Here is a 21231-nt window from a genome sequence, read left to right as displayed (position 1 = left end):
TGAAATACACACAGAGAGAGACACAGGCAGAGACACAGAGACAGAAGCAGGCTCCATGCAAGGAGCCTGATGTGGGACTCGATCCCGGGTCTCCAGGATCACGCCCTGGGCTGCAGGCGGCGCTAAACCGCTGCGCCAGCGGGGCTGCCCTGCCCTTTCATGCATCTTTTCATGTTGCTCCAGAATGTAAAGGAAAAAACAAACAAACATGGTTTCTACACTCGAAGAATTCACCAGTTAGACAACAAATATCTGACACACACACAAGCAACTGCAATATTCATTTACTAATGCGCTCCACACTTATGGATTGCCAAGCCTTGCTCTAGGAAAGGAAGACTCAGTAGCATACAAAATACATGGGAAGTCCTGCCCTGGTGAGGCTTACATTCTGCTAGAAGAGACAAGACAATGTAAAAGGAACATTAGTAGACGGTATTTTTTAATTTTATGAGAGGATTCGTACTATAAAGAAAAATAAAGCAGGGTGAAGGGAATGGAAATGGTGAGCATGGGGGAATAAAATTTTAAATTTTAAGAGGAGTGGCAACTGAACAAAAGCATGAAGGAAATTCGGGGATGAGCCATGTCGCCGTCTGGGGACAGAACCTGTCGGGTGAGGAAAGAACAAGTGCAAAGTATCGGACACAGTTAAGCTAAAGGAAGGAGGAAGAGGACCCGGTGGCAGGAGAGAAGTAAACTAGGAAAATACCGGAGATGAGATCAGAGGAGGATATTAGCTTTTATTTTGAGAGCATTGAGAAAATACTCAGGTGTTTGGTTTTTTTTTTTTTTTTTTGAGTGTTTTTGTTTGTTTTATGTCAAAATACACACAGCATTTACTATTTTATCCATTTTTTTTTAATTTTATCCATTTTGAATTGTATGGTTTGGTGGCATGAGGCACATGGACAATGTTATGCAAGCATCCCCTCCTTCCATCTCTAGGGCTTTTTCACCCTCCCAAACTGAAATGCTGCCCCCAGTAAACACTAACTCCCCATGTCCCCCTTTCCCAGCCCCTGGCAGCCACCCACCAGTCTCCTTTTTGTGTCTGCGAGTTTGACAACTCTAGGTACATCACGGTGCCAGTCTGCGAGGACAGCCATAACAAAATGCCACAGACTGGGTGGCTTAAACAAACAAATCTATTTCTCTACAATTCCAGAGGCCAGGAGTCCAAAATTAAGGTGCTGTCAGAGTGGGTTGCTGGTGAGACCTCTCTTCCAGGCTTGCGGATGGCCACCTTTCTCACTGTGCCCTCATGTGGCCTCTTCTCTGTGTGCACAGAGAGACGTCTCTGGTGTCCTTTCCTCTTCTTATAAGAACACCAGTCCTATCAAACTAGGGCCCTTATGACCTTCTCATCTCCATTACCTCCCTAAAGGTCCTATATCTGAAAACAGTGACATTGGGAGCTGGAGCCTCAACATATGAATTTGGTGAAAGGGCACAATTCATTGTATAACACTTATACAGGAGGGATGATATGGTATCTGCTCTTTTGTGTCTGGCTTATTTCATTTAGCACATCTTCATCCAAGGCTCAGCCATGTAGTACTATGTGTCAGAGTTTCATTACTTTTTAAGGATGAAGAATATTCCATTGTATGTATATAGGACATTGTGTTGATCCATTCATCCATGGATACACGTTGGGTTTTTCCACCTTTTGGCTACTGCGAATGATGAACACAGGTGTACACATATCTGTTCAAGTCCTTGCTTTCAGTTCTTTGGCATATACACCCAGAGGGGGAATTGCCGAATCACAGATTTTTTAAAAATTTTATTTATTTGTTTGACAGAGAGAGAGAGAGAGTAACAGAGAACACAAGCAGAGGGAGAGGAAGAAGCAAACTCCTCGCTAAGCAGGAAGACCAATGCAGGGCTTGATCACAGGGCTTGATCCCAGGACCCCAGGATCATGACCTGAGCTAAAGGCAGACACTTAACAACTAAGCCAGGCACCCCTCACAGGTTAATTCTATGTTAATTTTTTTTTAAAAAACCATCATACTGTTTTGCACAGCAGCTGCGCCATTTTACATTCCCACCAGCGGTGCATGAGAGTTCCAATTTCTCCATGTCCTGGCCAGCACTTGTCTTCACTCAGAGGTATTGAAGAGAAAAGAGACATGATCTGACTTCTGTTTTAACAGGATAGACATGTGAGAGCCAAGAGCACAAGGGGAGACCAGTTTCGGGGTGGCTGCAGGAGGTCAGATATAAGATGAGGGTGGCTGGGAAGGGTGATGGCAGGGAGGGAGGTGGTAAGAAGTGGTCAGAATCTGGATGGAGTCAACAGATGTCTTAAAGGATTGGATGTGGAATACGAGGGAAAGATGGAGGCCAAAGGTCATGCCAAGGTTTTTGACCTGACCATTCTAGCAATGGAGATTGGAGTCAGGGGTCAGGACTGTGGGTGAGGCAGCATGGTGGAGGGGTCTGAAAACAACAGTGGCTCAGTTTGGGGTAAGTTAAGTCCATAGAAACATTTATTCTCTCACCAAGAAGTAGTTGGGTTTACTCTGCTGATGTGTCATTAGGAGAGGGTTGATTAAGTGGAAGGCCATCACCATTGTGATTATTTTTTTAAAAAAGATTTTATTTATTTATTCATGAGAGAGAGAGAGAGACAGAGACAGAGACACAGGCAGAGGGAGAAGCAGGCTCCATACAGGGAACCCGATGTGGGACTCGATCCCGGGTCTCCAGGATCACGCCCTGGACCGAAGGCAGGCACTAAACTGCTGAGCCACCCAGGGATCCCCTCACCATTGTGATTATTAAGCACAACAAATTCTAGGTCTGTGTGAATCAAGAGTGGAACAAAAGAAGACAACATCATAAGTTAAAGATTCTATTTTTTTTGTTTTGTTTTGTTTATGTAACAGATTGTTTTATTATCAGTAAAATGGGACTAAAACAATGAGCAGTGCTTCCCTAGCACCAGGAACTATGGTAGATGTTTTTCCACACTTGTCTTTAAGCTCCTTACAACCAAACAAGGTTGGCATTTTTAGTTTTTACCACATAAAAATTGAGGTGAATGATTAGGTAACCCATCCTGGGTCACACATCAACGGAGCATAAGTATACAACTGGAAGTGGCTCCTAACACCAGGCACTTACATTCCTTTCAGGTGATTTTATTTTATTTTATTTTAGTCGAGGTAGTTGGTCAGTCTGGGTAATGCAGGCCACCTGTCTCATTATTTTCCTTTCTATAGGGAAGAAGGGACATCTAAAGTAACTTATCTGAGAAGAGGAGCAGTTGTGATTCTACAAGAGTGATCCCAGCTCAGCAGCACCAGCAGCACCTGAGAACCTATTACAAAATGCATCTTCTTGGGCCAGACCTGGTGAAATACTCAGAGATCTGTGGGTTAGCAAGCCCTCCAGGGGTTCTACTGTGGACTCAAGGCACAGTCATGGTTAGCAGTTCCTGCATCGCAAGTGTGGCTCCATCACATCATGGCTGTGCAGCTTAGGCAAGTGCCTTTGCCTTTCGACGTCCTGATGGCCTCATCTGTGACATAGGGGTAATATGAGGAACTGGCTGTCCAGAATGGGGTCTGTGCCCCAAATGGGGCATCTCAGGCTTCACCCCGCATATACTGAAGCAGAGTCGGCACCAAATGATTGTGTTCCCCAAAATGCAGAGGTCGAAGCCCTAAACCCCCAGTGTAGCTGATGGTTTGGAAATGGAGCCTCTTAGGAAGTAACTGAGACTAAACGAGGTCATAAAAAGGGGGAACTTGACCTGATGGGATTGACATCCTTATAAGAAGAGACTGACCTCAAAGAGCTTGCTCTCTCTCTCTCTGCAGCCATGCACAGAGGAAAGGCCATGTGGGAACGCAGAGAGAAGGTGCTGCCTGAAATCCAGGAAGAGTACTTCCCAGAACCTGGTCATGCTGGCACCCTGATCGCAGACTGCCAGCTTCCAGAACCATAAGAAAATAAATTTCTGTTGTTTTACATCTTTCAGTTGATAGTATTTTGTTATGACAGCCACGCTAAGATTCCCCAGTGACCTCCAAAGCCCAGTCCTAGGACTCAGGGTCATAGTTTTCTCACTACAGCCCTGATTTAAGGGCTGAGGTCTCTGACTGACCTTGAACCCTTACTCTTACTGAGAACTCTCTTTGAATTCATCTACTAAGACACACAGAGATTAACTCAGTATGGGAGCGATAAAAATCATGAATTATTTTTAAACCCAGGAGATGCCATCTAGAAACAGGGCAAGAAAAAGCAGTTCCTTGTCTGTTTTATGCCGTTGTGACCAGGGGAAGTGTGCGTATCCTCTCTTTCCTCCAATGAAAATGCGTTGAGTTTGTAGGAAGAGTCCATATCCAATTGTGATTTACCCACAAAGAAGTGGCAGGTGTTAATCAACTAACTAACGAAATCAATAAGCCAAAGGCAGGTTTTTGTTTTTAATCTGCCACCAAGGACCCACACGAGCAACAGAAAGAAGCCATCTGGTAGAATCAGAGCGCTTGCCATTTCCCTAAGATTATTCAATTTATTCTTGTCAGGATTAATTTACTAAACCCACGCTAGATTTTTTATTTAGATGATATTGTTGGTTTGTCATCCGCTGCAGATCCACGCGGGAGGCCCCACCGGGGACTGCACTAGCTTCTGAACAATGTTGGGCTCAAATTGGAGAAATGTCACTTTGGCGGGAACAAATTATTGTTCCGGATCGCTCCACGTAGAGCTGGGGTCTCCGGATGGGCTCTGACCTGACCTTTTCCGAATCAGAAGAGTCGAGTAAGTACTTCAGTCCCACTTAATGACTTCGCTCGGAAAACAGCTCAACTACGTAAGTGTTAAGTATGAATCTGGAGCCATGTACTCATCACCAGGCAATCAATTTCCCTACAGAAGCCAGGCATTCTCCTTTCTGTAGCTGGAGAACCACAAATAGCGGCTCAATCGCTAGCAGCAGGTGGGATTCTGCACACCCTATGAAGTCATACCGCTTGCCTTCATATAACTGGACTCTATACCACACTAGTTGTGGGCTGGTGCCTTAGTTTCCCTGTCTGTAAAATAATAATGATAGTCACCTCATTTGTTGCCAGGCATATCTACTACATGCAAAGGTCTTGGCACAGGGCAAGTCATCGGTAAATGCTGGTTATCATTGACGGCATCCTCCAAATGTCTTTGTCAGACCCGGTTCTGAGTAGGGTATTGAGAACTTAAAAAAAGTTCTATTTTTAAAGTTTGCTCTTCCAAGTCTTCTGAGGTCTTCTGGCTTTTAGATATCAAAGCACCCGTGTGTCTGTTCTTTTCAGAAGCTGTTCTCTCTCCCAAGAGAGAATTTTTTTTCTTCTGCATTTTGTGTTAGTTGTTTCTGATGATTTTGTAGGTCAGGGTTATTTATGCCCACAGTGCAGAGAACCATCATCCTGGATCATGTATTAGCACCATTCACAACACTGAAGTGCCCAGAACTTAACAGTCCCTGTGAACAGGTGGGGAGAAATGTCTGCCAGTGAGGTTCTGGAGGCCTCAGAGGATTTTGAAGCTAGGAGTCTACAGTGGGTGGAATAGTAACTCTCAAAAGATTATATCCATATTTCTACCCCTGGAATCTGGGAATGTGACCTTATTTGGAAACATGGTCTTTGAAAATGCAATTATGGATCTTGAAGTAAGATCATCTTAGATTATCTGTATGGCCCCTAAATCCAATGGCAAGTGTCCTTTTAAGAGATAGAGAAGAGATGGCCATGTTAAGACAGGAGCAACACGGCAACCAGCCAAAGAGTGCCTCAGGCCACCAGAAGCTAGGGGAGGCAAGGGGAAGATTCACTCCTGGAGTCTGGTAGGATGGTAGCCCTGCTAACATCCTGATTTCGGAATTGTGCCCTCCAGAACTGTGAGAAAATGAATTTCTGTTGTATTAAGCCACAAATTTGTAGTTATTTTTTTTCAGAAGCTGCAGAAAACTAATCGAGAGCCTCAAGGAGCTTCCGGTTTGATTCTCTCATGTTTGATACCTGCCTATTCATCACAGAGAAAAGAAAGGCATGATTCAGAGACCATGCCATGTAATCCAAGCCTTAGGGGAGATGAAAAATCCCTTTATACAAGAGATGCCATGGCAGTTGCATGCTGTTATGTTCACAGGCCCTTGTGTTTCCAGAAGACGGCCCCTGGAACCTCTGTTAATGATTTCGGGTATCAACCCTGGAAGGGCAATATACAGAAAAGACCAGGGTGCTTGTATTGGATGTGCGAGTAAAATAAGGTCATTTATCTTTGACTTGGGATTGTTTTCTTGGACTCAGATACTCACCAAGTCCCAGAGAGCATTTCAAAGGAAATACCTGCAGTTTGAAACATCTCTGGAGAGCTGGTGGATGATGTAGGAAACAAAGGCAAAAGCAAAATTAAATTTCCTTACTACTTATAGCCCACTGACAAGTCCTTGAAACAGGCAGGGTGACATTCCTCTAGGGACTCAACTACCTGAGTTGAGTTGACACTTGGCTAAGGGCAAAAGGCAATCTTAGCCCGACCCCAGGATCCTGTAAGTCTACTTTAACATATAAAAAATTCCTTTGAAAACTTCCCTTATCTCTACCCCCTTCCAAAGATAAATGTTAGCAATCATCCTCCAAGCATAAGACCCACTGATATACATCTAAAGGGTCTCACGACTAAGGTTTTATTAGACGGTAATAAATGCCCTTTCGATAATAACAGCTAGCCCCCTCAGGGTCCTGGAAACTTGTTTCCAAAACTCCTTGGAGACTTATACTCTCCCTAACCCCCTCCCAACTTGAACAAATATGATGGGCCACTCCTCATGACCCCAGTGCAGCTCTTTCGGCCCATGTGTCCCATCCCCCTTTTGCACCAGTGATGTCTCAAGAATTCTTTCTAGGCTCCCAAACCCTAACATCTTCCCTTATCAGTGGAGACATAGCCAAAGATTCATATGACAAACTCAAACAGGGTTTACCACCAACTATCCCTCTAGGGGGATTAGAAGTCCAGGTGGTTTGCTCATCCTTTTCAAGCAGAAAATAAACGCTAAGGCAAGGCAGTTGATAGCATTAAGAAAAAGTACATGTTGATACCAGAATCCAAAAAGAATTCAAAAGTGCATTTTAAATTCTAAATCAACAATATGCAGGGAGGGGGGAAAAAAAGAGTTTCCTTCCACCTTTCTAGCTTCTTCACTCATGTCCACCATATTTAAAAGATAGGTTAAAAAATGCAAACAGAAATGTAGTAACTTCTACCTCCTGTATACGTGGGACATGCCCGGAAAAAAAAATAAATAAATAAACTAAAGCCACCTTTAGTTCAAGGCAAAGAAAGAAGTCTGGGTGGGCAGTTGGCCAGTTCTGGCAGATTATCAGGCAAAGCACAGTAAACAAGGGTAAGGTTATCATGCAGATTTCAGCCACTGCCTCTTCCATTGCTGAGAGTTTCTGGAGATTTAGAGTCATCCTCCTCTTCCAGGCACAGGAAGGGAGACACCTTTACAAATGGAGATTTCTCTTAAAACTGTAAATATCTCTCTCACAAAAGGCCACTCCTCTGTTTTCAGAGATTCAGATAGGATCTGTAGCCTCCCTAAAGTTATCATCCCCCAATGATCCTATGCTAAAAAGGCATATTTGGGGGGTTAGCATCATTTTCCCTTTATTTACAAATTTCCTTTCCTTTTTTTTTTTTTAAGATTTTATTTATTTATTCATGAGAGACAGAGACAGAGAGAGGCAGAGACACAGGCAGAGGGAGAAGCAGGCTCCATGCAGGGAGACCCATGTGGGAATTGATCCCAGGGCCTCCAAGATCACGCCCTGGGCTGAAGGTAGTGCCAAACTGCTGGGCCACCGGGGCTGCCCCAGTTTCCTTTTCAATAGCAATTTTTCTATAGTTTGGACACTTAAATTTCCTACTGTTCTGCAAATAACAATTACTTATCATTTAAAAGAAGCTAAACAATATGAGTTTAGATCCTAGGATTTAGAACATTTACTACAACTTGGGTTCTAATGTTGATTTTTTTTTTTCCCTGCCTTTACAGAGATTCAAACTTTGAAAATAAATACAAGTTATAGGACCATTTGGCCCAGTGCTTCCATTTTTCAGATGAGAAAACCGAGGATCAAGGCGTACAGGGAGGCACTGGTTTTGATAACAAATGACATAAGAGGGATTTGAAATCCATCTACCTGCTTTGTAACTTATGCTTTCCTCAACACCACATTTTGTGTTTGGATATGAATATTTAAACCGATATTCCACATTCAATTGCATTATTTAAGGATAATGATTGTGCCCAAAGTTTTTTGAAAAAAAATGAGTAACTGTTATCTCGTAACCACAGTCGGTAGAAATTCGGAGTCATGCGTGCCTTCCTGCTGAATTCTTCCGTTTATGTTCACTCAGCTCCGAAGACTTAAGATTCAAATAGAGTCACTTGAATATGTAAGGAAGAGCATAAACGTTTGCACTGACAAGTTTTATCCACTTCACAGCGCTCCATTCACAAATTTGCTCAGCCCCTGCAATCCCACAGAGGGCCAGCAGATGGAAGCAAATAACTTTGCAAAAAACTAAAATGCATGAAGCCATCGACCAGAAAGAGCATCCCCTTCACAGGGGTCTGTAAACTTCTTGAAAGATCATAATCTAACTGCTCCCTCAAAATTTACGTCCCCAATGACTGTATGCTTCGATTAAAAAGCTTTCTTTTTTTTTTAGAATTTTATTTATTTATCTATGAGAGACACACAGAGAGAAAGGCAGAGACACAGGCAGAGGGAGAAGCAGGCTCCATGCAGGGAGCCCTACGTGGGACTCGATCCCGGGACTCCAGGATCACACCCTGGGCCAAAGGCAGATGTTTAACTGCTGAGCCACCCAGGCATCCCCGATTAAAAAGTTTTCATTACTTACCAGGAATGTTATAATTTCAGAAAGCATTTCATTAGTACGTGTTTATGAAGGTTCAGTATAACGAAGATCCCTGTGTCAAAGCACAGGATGCTCCAAAAATCTATTAAGTTTCAATCTGAACGTGAAGACGGAGAATTTATTCCAAAGCCATTTGCCTGAATTCATGCAAATGGCAAAACAACAACAGTCTATAAACTGAGATCTCAACATTAAATTCATTCAACCAAGAGAGTAGAATCAATCTCAGTTGGCTAGCTCAAAATGCAAGGTTTCTGACTTTATAAATGATTGAGAGGAATTTTAAGTGGGGGATGGGTTACGGGGTATTTTCCCTGGGAGAGAGGTGGCAGGAAAGAGCTGTACAGCCAGAGAAACCATAAAACAATCCCCAAGTCCCATCTTCATGGAAAGAAAGATAGCAGGGCTTTCATCTTAGAATTGTGACTTCTGGCTTTGAAGCCTGCACCCTCAGCCCCCATGAATTATTTTGTTCTCTTCATCCTAAATTGTTCGCAGCTGATATCAGGGGACAAGAGAGACTTGGCAGGAACCCTGGCAACCCAGGGCTGCTGGCTCAGCACAACTGAATTTGCTACCGAGGAAGGCAGCCCCACTCTCAGGTAGGAGCAACTTGTCACCAAGGTAAGCTCAAACCAAGGGTCTGTTTGCAAATAAGAGCTATGCATTGGCATCACAGCAGGGGTTTAATGAGAGCGTTTTTAATTAACTGTAAAAGTAATTACCCATATTAGATGTAAATCGCACTTGTTTTTACATGAGGTGAATAATTTTAGTGCAGCTTTTAAGAATAATACTTTCTAGAGGAGCTGTCAGCTGCACAGGCTCTTAACAAATCCATGTGTTTAAAAACAGTATCTAGGAGAAAAAAACAGGAGCCCAGGAAGCCTTCGGTTTGTCACCTGGCTGCTGTCAGTATGCAGCTTCTCTTTTCATTTTACAGCAGCTCAGCACTCCCCGCCCACAGCTGTGTACTCAGGGAAGTACCCTCACGAAATCGTGCAAATCGGATGTGGTTTTTGTTCTATTATGTTGTGTTTTGTTTTGTTGTCCTCTTGGCTTTTTGCCTCCTGGATGATTCCCAACACTTCTATTGATGGGCTCTTGTGAATAACTGAGGGACTCAGCCCCCAAAAATAGGAACTCAAGGGAAGGTGAAGGGAGAAGCCCAACAGGCCACTAGTGTGGCCTTCCATGACTAAGGTGGGATATTGTCCAAGGACAGAACAGGACAGAGGAGGCAAGTGTGGCAGCAAGCAGCCCAGGCTCCCAGGGCTCCTGGGCGCCTTCAGGAGTTCCAGGGCAGTACCTCTGCTGCAGAGAGATGCCTGCACGACCCGCTGCAAAACAAAAAGGCAACTCTCCAATGGATTTATATAAATAGTAGGAGAAAAGATGGAGGTCAGTGTCGGGAGGGAGCAGATGTGACCTCCTTGGGTGCAGAGCTGTGTTAAGATGCTGTCCCCTGGGCTCTTGAAATTTCCCTGACTTAGCAAAGTGTGAGGTGGGCCCTTGAACCTCCCTCTGGAACCACAGCAAAGCATAAACAGCCAGGATAGAGTTTGCAAATACAAAATTACTGGGTAATTATTTATACTTTGATAGGCACCTTCATTAAGGGATTTGAGGATGCAATTATCAAATTGAAGTTTAGTGCACTCCAGTTAAGCAACAGAACTGAACATCAGGAAAGCAGGATGCAGAAAGGCAGGATTGCGCCCTGCGTACCCATCCAGGGGGCCAGAAGCTTAGCTGTCAATCAGATGCCTTTTAAAAAAGAAACCAGGCCATCTGAAGAGCTGGCTACCATTGTGATCGTTTTTCCTGTCTATAGCCTCCTTTGGGTTTTGGTTGCTGTTGTGTTCTTATTAATGCTTGTTGTGCTCTTTGCCTTCAAAAATAAAAAAATATATATATATAAAAATGGGGCTAGAGCAGGAAATGTACTGGTTTGATATGATACCCTGAAAACTTCACCCAGTTCAAGGTCAGCTGAAGGAGGAACCAGACCTGGAACTTGTATCTCTCATGAGGAGCTTTTTAATTCCCCACTATAGGGCCACGCGTTTTCCCAGCATCCCCTACATCCAACACAGTGTAGCTATTTCCCACATTGCCTACATAAAGGATTGAAATTAAGAAAAGAAAGAAAGAAAGAAAGAAAGAAAGAAAGAAAGAAAGAAAGAAAGAAAGAAAGGAAAGAAAGAAAGAAAGAAAGAAAGAAAGAAAGAAAGAAAGAAAGAAAAAAGGAAAGGAAAGGAAAGGAAAGGAAAGGAAAAGAAAAGAAAAAGAAAAAAGAAAAAGAAAAAGAAAAAGAAAAAGAAAAAGAAAAAGAAAAAGAAAAATAAGAATAAGAATAAGAATAAGAATAAGAAAAAGAAAAAGAATAAGAATAAGAAAAAGAAAAAGAAAAAGAAAAATAGCCTGGTCTTAATTAATATACCAACCTCTTGAGGAAATGTGACACACTGAACATTCAGCAATACTAAGATAATGAAATAATTCACAATGCTATTTGAGGGTAAATGCAATGAGAAGTTATATTTTAATTTCAACTCCATGTATGGATCAAAACATGTAAGACAAAAGGCTCAGGAATGAGTCTACCTTGCTTCAAATCCTGCATCCGCCACTTAATAGCTGTGTCGTGACGTTATGAGGCAACTTATCTGTGCCCTCCGTTTTTCAGAAAATAGGATTACTATCAGTCCGGATACCATCAGGCTGCCGGTAGTATTAAGTTGAGATAAAGCCCGTAGAGTGCTGTCATGCAGTCGGAGGGGTCCAAAGTGTGTGTTTTCTCAGTTGCAATTTTTAAATTTTATTATATTTATCTATATTCATTAGATATTATTCCATATATAAGATAATTTTATTAACATTATCCTCCCTTCTTTATATAAAGATGGTTTTAAATATTGCCTGAATTCTTCTGTGTCACTGCTATCTCTGTCCATTAAATGGACTCATAGGCACAACAAAAGATGACAATTTCTAAGAAAACAAGTCTCCTGGGAATTGATGCTGGTAGTCTATCTCCACACCCACTAAACCACACTTGTAAGGATCTTCACACCACAAGGACCAAACAAAACCACTTAACTAAATATTTAATCTCCTTCTAGGAATCAGATATTAGAAAAACACATCTAATAGTCAAAGCAAGGATTATGCCAATCAGAGAAGATACAACACAACTGAAGTGCAACAGAGCTACTGCAAACTCTGGAAAAAAAAAAAAAAAAAAAAAAACAACCAAACAAAAAAACCCACCAGCATTCTTGTAATACCTCTTGAGTATTCGCAGATGAGTTACCAGTTTCCAAGAAATAGCTCTGCTCTGAGACATTGACAAAGCATTGCTGATTGCTGGGTGGAGCCACAGCTCTCCTTGAAAACTTTATTTGCAGTAGTCACTTGGGCTGTAGCCATCTTGTCAACCACAGTTTCTTGGGAAGCAATATTTTCCGTCCCCTGTGACCTTGGTTTGGCATTTCACTTTCTGGTAGGATATGGATTAGCAGCCTTTTCAATAAGAGTAAGTAATCAAGTCTTTGTTCCAGGAATACAAACTTTATTGTCTACAATAAAGTAAGTAATCTACAAATGGTTTCCATCACTCCTGCCTCTGCTCAAACCAAACCAGCAGAGATTTGGAAAAGATATGGACATCTCTTTGTTTTCTGTCAATTTTTTATATATTCTGGAATGGGTGAGACAACACTAAATATAGAAATTTGCTATTGGAGGGCGAAACATTATACAAACTTGTGTAACACAAGATAATTCAATCTGGGTATACCTATCTTCACTCATCAAAGAACATACAGATATCTTGGTTAAGCTTCAAATGGACTATTCCTAAGTTTGACAATGTGGTTCTAAAAGTTAATTAACAACAAAAAAAAAAGTTTACTTTTTTAAAAGATTTTTTTTTTTTTTTTTTGAAAGAGAAAGAGAGCAAGCTGGGAGAGGGGCAGAAGGAGAGAGGGAAAATCTCCAGCAGATTCCCCCATGAGCTTGGAGCCAGATACAGGGCTCCATCCCATGACCCTGAGATCATGACCTGAGCTAAAACCCAGTCAGATGCTCAACTGACTGAGCCACCTAGGTGCCCCAAAACCTTTTTTTAATTATAATAAATTTGTAAATCTAAATAGGTAGACCCTGAACTTCAGATCCCCGAGAGTAAATTTAAAAATCACCAGAGAAATAACCACTTAAGCTTTGTCAGAAAAATGAAATAGAAATACGGATGTAAATGTTCTTTCCCAAGCCATGTGATTTATTAGTAATCCACTCTGCAAAACACTCATATCAATTCTCACATGAGTACAGGAAAAAAATGTACCTTAAAAGAGACAGTTTAGGATAATTACATTCCTCTGCTTGTTCACCCTCTTTCCCAAATGCCATGTTTACTTGCAGAAACTGTCATTTGGTTTTTAGTCACAAAAAGAGAATTAAGAATATTCCCTTTAAAGTTCTGATTACTTTTTCTTTTGTGTTGGAAGGCCTATACAATTTATAGGACACAGACATTATATTGGGAAAGAGTAGCAGAAATCTAAGCTATCCCTCAGGATGTCTTAAATACCTCAATTACCAGACTGTCCTAGGAATGAGGTAAGAAGTAAATGCTGACTATTCCCAATTAGGAAGGCTGATCTCTTTAAAAAACAGAAATTTTGTCATTTTAACCCTTTGGGGTAAAATCCCTATAAAATGAGTTGTCTCCACTTCCTAGAACATGGATGGCTGGTCCTGATATAATAACTCAGTACAATGCCACCTCCAAGATGCTAACCTTAGTGAGTCTTGCCCTCTTGCTAGAAGCCCCAGATTGTTGTGTTCTTAAAGAATATGTAGACCTAGGTCAATGTTCTTCTAGTGTCTGCCTTCAGGCCTAGCTGTCACTTAATTTGGGTCCAGATTCACAACCAGTTATCTGGGGAGTACTTTAGAGTTTCGACTTTTTTTTTTTTTTTTTTTTAAGATTTATTATTTGAGAGAGAGAGCAAGTGCATGTGCAGAGGTTAGGGGAAGGAGAGGAAACCAAAGGGAGAGAGAGTCTCAAGCAGACTCAGTTCTTAGCACAAAGCCATACCTGGGGCTCAATCCCATAACCCTGAGATCACAACCTAAGCAGAGACCAAGAGTTGGATGCTCAATGGACTGCTCCACCCAGGTGGCCCAGGGTTTCAATCTTTTTAAATATTTAAAGTTAAATATACGTTCTGAGGTTTTGCCTGTTGTATGTTTACTGACTTCTACATTTGTGAGTTTCAGATGATCGACTATGACAGAAATCTCTATGGTTTCTGATATATTAATTGAAGAATTAATACCTTTGTAATATTCGGTCGCTTTTTGTTCAGATGCATTGGATCTAAATGTATGAGCAATGGATGATGATGCAATGTATGATGCAACGGATCCTAAATGTATAAGCTCGATTTTTCAAGTGTATTTAAATAGTTTATGTTGGGTAAAATATATAAATAAATTAAATAAAATATAAATTTCCTTTTGGCACCATAACCACCCCAAACCAATTCTGAATTAGTGAAAGCATGGGACTACTTGGATTTATTTAAATTATAAGGAAATGAGTCATGTTCTGACCAATCCCAACTCCATTCAAATTCTGTGATGTTCCTCCCCAGACACTACATTCTTTGTGAATCTATCTGTTCTTAAACATTTTTATGTTCCAGAAAATTGGCTCACTGTGTCCCCTCAATCTGAATCACTCTCCCTTTGCTCATCCAACTACCTGCTTATCAAAGCTAATTTCATCTCCTCCTCTGGTCTGCCTACCGAGAACAGACCGCTCTCTGGCACCATGCCCTCTACTTGCACCTTTACATCAGGGTTGATTTCGTCTGGATATGTACTTCTAGGGCACTTTACTCATAGCTGTCCCTTCCATGATATTATCAGCTCCTCGAAAGCAAGGGTACCAAAACCAACTGGCCTTCTAAGAAGTTATTCTTAGTGATAAAATGTGTCTATATGTATGTGTATATGTGTATATGAGATATATATGTAATATAAATAAATATAAAATACATAAATAAAATATAAACATAAAAATATATAAATATATATGGTATATATTAAATATATAGATATATAAAACTTCACTTAATCTCATGAGGCAAACACAAAGATTATCCCTATTTTAGGGGAAACAACCTCAAAGGAGGTTAAGTTTGTTGCCCAAGGTCACAGAGCTGACAAATATTGGCTCTAGGAGTTAAACCTCCTTTATTTTACCCAAAGCTGGTGATCTTAACTACTTAGCCAATTGGTTTTCCTATTGAACTCATCATCATTTTCTTAAAACAGTAACCCAGCCCGTGGGAAAAAAAATTTGTTTTTTATTTTTTTTTATTTTTATTTTTTTCTAAAAATTTGTTTTTTAATGGAGAACTTAATGAACACACAACAGAAGGCAGTTTTGCCATTAGCTTTTCTAACCATTTTGAGCTTCCATCAATTACTCACTATGACTGGTGTAACAGAATATGTGTGTGTGTGGGGGGGGATCTGTATGTATGTATTTTCATGTTTATGAAAAATGCATATAAAGGGGAAAATGCATATAAACACAGAGCCTGGGTTTATAAGTCAGTAATATATATGCCCAATTACAGTCTTGAACTAACTGGCTTGAAAGCAAGTAATTGTGTGTCTTCCTGTAGCCAGGCTGAAGAATCTACAGATTTAAATAACCTCAAGAACCTTTTCTGCCTACCTGTGGAAGAAGGTTTTATCTTGGTCTGTAGCCACAAACAGCAATTCCGAACATATGGCCTGTCCTAATACCCCCCACACTGACACTGGGATACTCATCAAGCTTTGTCCGTAAGATGGATACAGCCTTCCCCCACGGGCTTGAAAAAAAGGCACACCCTGGGGAAGAAACTGGCCAACTTCTGAAAAAAAAAAAAAAAAAAAAACACTAAGAATTTATATTCCAATCTCTCCCCCCTCTTTTTTTTTTTTTTTTTTTTTTAAGTAACCTCTGCCAGGACCCCGAACAACGGGAAGCTTTCAACCTATTTTGGAAGCTTACAATTTCCCATCAGCTTCCTGTCGGAGAGCTCAAATGGTCCCATCCCCTTATATAAGGTTAACAGGTTTTAAGAAAAAAGATCAGCTCTGGTAATAGCAAATATAATGAAAAAGAAGAGCCACTGCCGATAAAGTCAGCCTAAGTCACTCTCTGAGGTCACAGGCCTCAAGGCTGCTTAAAGCTTTATCAATGAGTTCCAGGTTGGGAAGGCCTGGCAGATGGTTTGGCTAAAAAGGAGCTTTGCTGAGTATCACATGGGCACAGCATCATCAAAGGAACACCTCAAGCAAAACACCCATGTCAGCCTACCTTCTTACCTTGGAAGCCTCATTTTTGTTCCACTGAAATCCATCAACAGTGGCACAAGACGCTGTATACCTCTGTCCCCCACCTGCCCCTCCACTGCTGTACGAGGTTAGCAGCCATGGACAGGCAGGCCAGGAAATGCAGTAACATTATTCTGATAACCACAGGAATATTGTCTCAGCAGGATAATTGATAAAAACAGACAGGGGAACTCCAGGCTGTTTATAAAATCCTTTTATTTCTCCACAGAGTTCAGATCTTTTATTCCAGTTTTATGGAGCTATAATAGACATACCACATTGTAGAAGTTTAAGGTGTGCAACATAATGATTTGATATATGTATATATTGTGAAATAAAGATCACGGTAAGTTTAGTTAATATCCATCACCTCACCCAGTGACAAATTTTTCCCCACGATGAGAATTCTTAAGATCTACTCTCCTAGCAGGGGCAGTCCGGGTGGCTCAGCAGTTTAGCGCCGCCTTCAGCCCAGGGCCTGATCCTGGAGACCCAGGATCGAGTCCCGCATCAGGCTCCCTGCCTGGAGCCTGCCTCTCCCTCTGCCTGTGTCTCTGCCTCTCTCTCTCTGTGTGTGTCTCTCGTTAATAAATAAATAAAAAATCTTAAAAAAAAAAATCTACTCTCCTAGCAATTTTCAGGTATCCAATACGGTATTGTAATAGTCAGCTACAATCACCATGTTGCCCATCAGTTGCCAGAGCTTAATTCATCTTATAAATAAAGTGTGTATCCTTTGACCACCTTCACCCAATTCCCCTACCCCTTACCCTTTGCCTCTGGCAACCACAAATCTATTATCTATTGCCATGAGTTTGGTTTTTTGTTGTTGTTGTTGTTTTTTAGATCCACATATAAGCGGGATCTGTCTTATTTCACTTAGCATACTGTCCATGTTGTCGTAAACAGCAAGATTTCCTTCTTTTTAATGGCTGGATTTCATTGTCTGGATATACCGTATCTTCTTACCCATTCATCCACTGATGGACACTTGGGTTGTTTCCACATCTCAGCTATTGTGAATAATGCTGCAATGAACCTGGAGGTTCAAGTATCTCTTCAAGATAATGATTTTTCCTTCAGGTATCTATCCAGAAGTATAATTGCTTGTATGCTAGTTCTACTTTAAATTTTTTTTTGAGGAACCCCCATATTGTTTTCCAGAGGCTGTACCAGTTTATATTCCCAGCAACAGTTTACAAGGGCAGATTTATTTTTTTCTGGATAATCCTTATACTAGCCGGTCCAACGTTTCCCAGATCTGTCATTGTCATTATTGTTTTGATTTTTAGCTAGCACTTATTGAAGACTGACCTGTGGCAAGCAAATCCCGAAATGGGTTACACGTGTCACTTCTGCAACAATCCTATGCAGTAAATTTTACTATCATCTAAGGGAGGAAGAAGTTAAGGTCCAGAAAAACAAAGTAATTTTTGTCCAGGACATATAATTAATAAGTGGCAGATGCAGTTATCAAATCTAGGTATATCCTTATGAAATATTCATCAAACTATAAAATTTCTCTCTTTGAAACCCTAATGGCTTCCCAGCCCACTGGCGATGAAATCCAACTCCCCACATAGTCCTGTTTGACCCATTCCCGAGTGACTATTCCTACCTAACATTGCTCACTCCACTTTAGACACAATGACCTTCTAACAGAGTCTCAGATGCCGTGGTTATGCCCTCCATCTGCTGGCTGTTTGCTTGCCTCCTCCTCCCCCTACAGAGCTCCCTCCCTCCCATTCTGGTGTGGGTTCCAACTCCAGCTCATCACTGACCTGTGCCCCCTCGACATGTGGTAATGCTCTACCATCTTTCTCGGTTTTATTTTCTTTATTATACTTACTATTTTGAGCACTTACAACATTGATCTTGTGTATTTTTCTGTCTCTACATCTACTAGACTCAGATCCGAAAAGGCAAGGTCTTTCTCTTGCCTTTTTTTTTTTTTTTTTTTTTTCCTGTGCTGGATCCTCACCTAGATAAGCCCCCAGCAGATAGTATCTGTTCAGTGACAACTGGAGTAACATAAAGAATGTGGGGTCTGAGCGTGCTTTTCACCTACCTCTCTACACCACTGGCCCTTTCTTTAGGGGTATCCCCCCCACACACACACACACAAATGTTTCATAATAAAGACAGCTTTTAAAAAAAACTTATGTCTGCCTTACCTTCTTACAAGGTTCTGTCTTCCTTTTTCTAAAAATGCATTAAAGATGCGTTTTCTTCTCTTACAACCTCCCACCCCTCCCAGTCTCAGCCCCTCCCTTTCTCTCCTCCTCCTACTCAATGCACATACCTTTTTGGATTTTATTTTATTTGTCTCTTTACTTTTCCTTATCTTTCTATTTACCTACCCCTTAACCTCTAATTCTTTCTCAGATCCACAATTTCCAAAGTCTATTTCAATTACTCTGGCTTTGACCTTCTAAATTTCTATCTACCTTTGCATGTTAGGGTTTCTTTCTCTTTCTTTGTGCATACACCCCCTCCAGTATTCCCTGCACCCCTTTTACTTTAATCCATATTAAATGTTTATTTATTTTTTCTTATTTATTTCCAGCCAGGTCAACAATCAACCAGCCAAATCCAAGTTCAGCCCCCTGCTCCCTACAGAATATATATATATATATATATATATATATATATATATATATATCTCAATAGGATACATTTAAATGTTTTTACTGAAGTAAATGTATACACATAGAGGATCATATATCATAGCTGTTTGGTCAAACTTCCCCAGTGGATAGAACTGCCCCTGTTTGAGGACCATTGCTCTAAGAGGAAAGTAAACTTGATCATTAATAGGTCAAAAGATATAGATGATCCACCATTAGGACATCCTCTCCATGATATGTTGTTATAAACCCCCACCCACCAATGTCAGTAATAAAAACTTGACTACAAATACACAGGTACCTACAAGAGGTGCTCTTTCTATCATGAGTGTTTAGAATCAGCTAGTTCTGGCTTCATGTTAAAATTTTGATGCCTACTAGATGTGATATTTGAACAAACTAGTTAACTCAATAGAATTTTAGCTTTCTGATCTGTGAAGTGGATATATTTATTACAAGTGTTTCCCTCATTAGGGATGTTCTGAGTATTAAAGAAAGGTCATGTAAGAAAGACATCTCAAGCAGGACCTTGCACAGAGTGGTGTTAAGATTATCATCAAGCTAGATTATCAGATCATCACCCTCATCAACCTCATCTTTTGAGAACAGTCCCATTAAAAAAAAAAAAAAAAATCACTCCAGGAACTGATGGATTGACTAAGCAAATAATATCCTCTCTCCTTCTCTCAACAAATTTTCTTTCTATCATCTCTCTTTTCCTTCTTTTGGATGTGGATACAAGAGAAAGAAGAGACAAGAGAAAGTAGCAGGAGGGCAAGGATGAAGAAGCATCCCCCATCTCTCTCTGTCAGGGACAGGGAATCAAAACTGAATAATACATTCAATGAGTTACTTAATTAACTGGGTGAAGGTGAAGCTGAAACAGCTGAGTTAAATAATGAGATGTCAAGCACAGAAGCTTAGACCAAGGAGGGATTTAAAAACACTCTTCCTGTCAGAAGAAACCACAGGATTTTTCAGGCAGATGACACTAAGGGGTTTAATCTTTCCATTTTTGTCCTTCTGAAAGCAATGGTCTTTAAAAAAAAAAAAAAATCTACTGAAATAAGGCCAAATGTAAAATTAGCATTTATGTAGCAGAGGTCATTAAAATGAGTTAGCCCAGGCCCTTTATAACATTAAGCCAGTACTAAAACGAGAAGAATAAAAAATAAAAAAATAAAAGGTCCAGTTAAAAGGATCTTAAATGGAGAGGCTGTTGCTAATAGCAAGGCTATCTCAGAAGGACTAATTAAGCTAGAAATAAATGTGGTTCAAAGGGAAAGGCTATTGTGTGATCCACCTAAATGTCAAATGGCTGACCACAAGACTCACCTGCTGTTAATTAAAATCGAGTTGTCATCCTCAGTTAAGGGCTGTGAGCATCTCTCTCAATACTCTAAGAAGACTGTAGCCAGACACCCACCTTCCCCACCCTCATTCATCCTGCCAATTAATGTTGATTTTCATCTACACGTTTCGGGGTCAAAAGACGAAAGCATAACCTACTTTTTGAAACCAAGACAGCTGATCCCAACTTAAGTATTTGTGACAGTATGAGTGCTTAAAAAATAAAATGTAAATCAAGGCTGACTGAAAAATTGTAACCATTGGTACTTTCAGAGCAAAAAGTCGTTAAACATCCTCAATTAGACAAGTAACACTGTGTTTCTTTCCACTCACCTTGGACATTACATCAGTGTAGCCTTGCACGTTTTATATGCTCATGTTCTTTCTGAAGACATTGCTAATAGGATCAGGTTACCTGTTCCCTAGGTCTGTAATTGGAAAATACAGGAATGCTCTAGCAACACTTCACAATTTTTGCCTCTTCTGCATACCACCTGTACTATTTATCCACTACAAATTATACATAGACATGCATATCCATGCATACATACATGTACACACATTCACTTTTTAATTTAAACTATCCATGTAACCATAGATTTAGTATTTTAGTATGTATATTTTTAATACATACAACCATTTGTATCTAAACTTCTTAGAAATGATGGTCTTCACAGAGGTTCATGTCACACAAGTGCACCCAGCTGTCAATTCTCATCAAACAGTGTACTTAAGATGTGTATATTTCAACATAAATCAATTTTACCTAAAAACTGGACATAGTTAACTCTTCTTAAAGATCTGCATCCTAAAGTGTTCAAGGTTGGAGAGTGTTAGTGTCAACAACTCACTTTGAAATGCATAAAAACCAAAATAAGATGCACTG

General features: G+C 40.6%; 1 protein-coding gene across 18 annotated transcripts in view; it reads right to left on the bottom strand.

The window, feature by feature from the left end:
• Window positions 1-21231, bottom strand: part of RBFOX1 (RNA binding fox-1 homolog 1) — a 2042337-nt gene that overhangs the window by 900392 nt on the left and 1120714 nt on the right. The window lies entirely within an intron of this gene.

Source organism: Canis aureus, chromosome 8, assembly GCF_053574225.1.
Source record: "Canis aureus isolate CA01 chromosome 8, VMU_Caureus_v.1.0, whole genome shotgun sequence".
Taxonomy (NCBI): Eukaryota; Metazoa; Chordata; class Mammalia; order Carnivora; family Canidae; genus Canis; species Canis aureus.
Note: the sequence above shows the minus strand (reverse complement) of the source record. Positions and strands in the feature narration are given on the sequence as shown.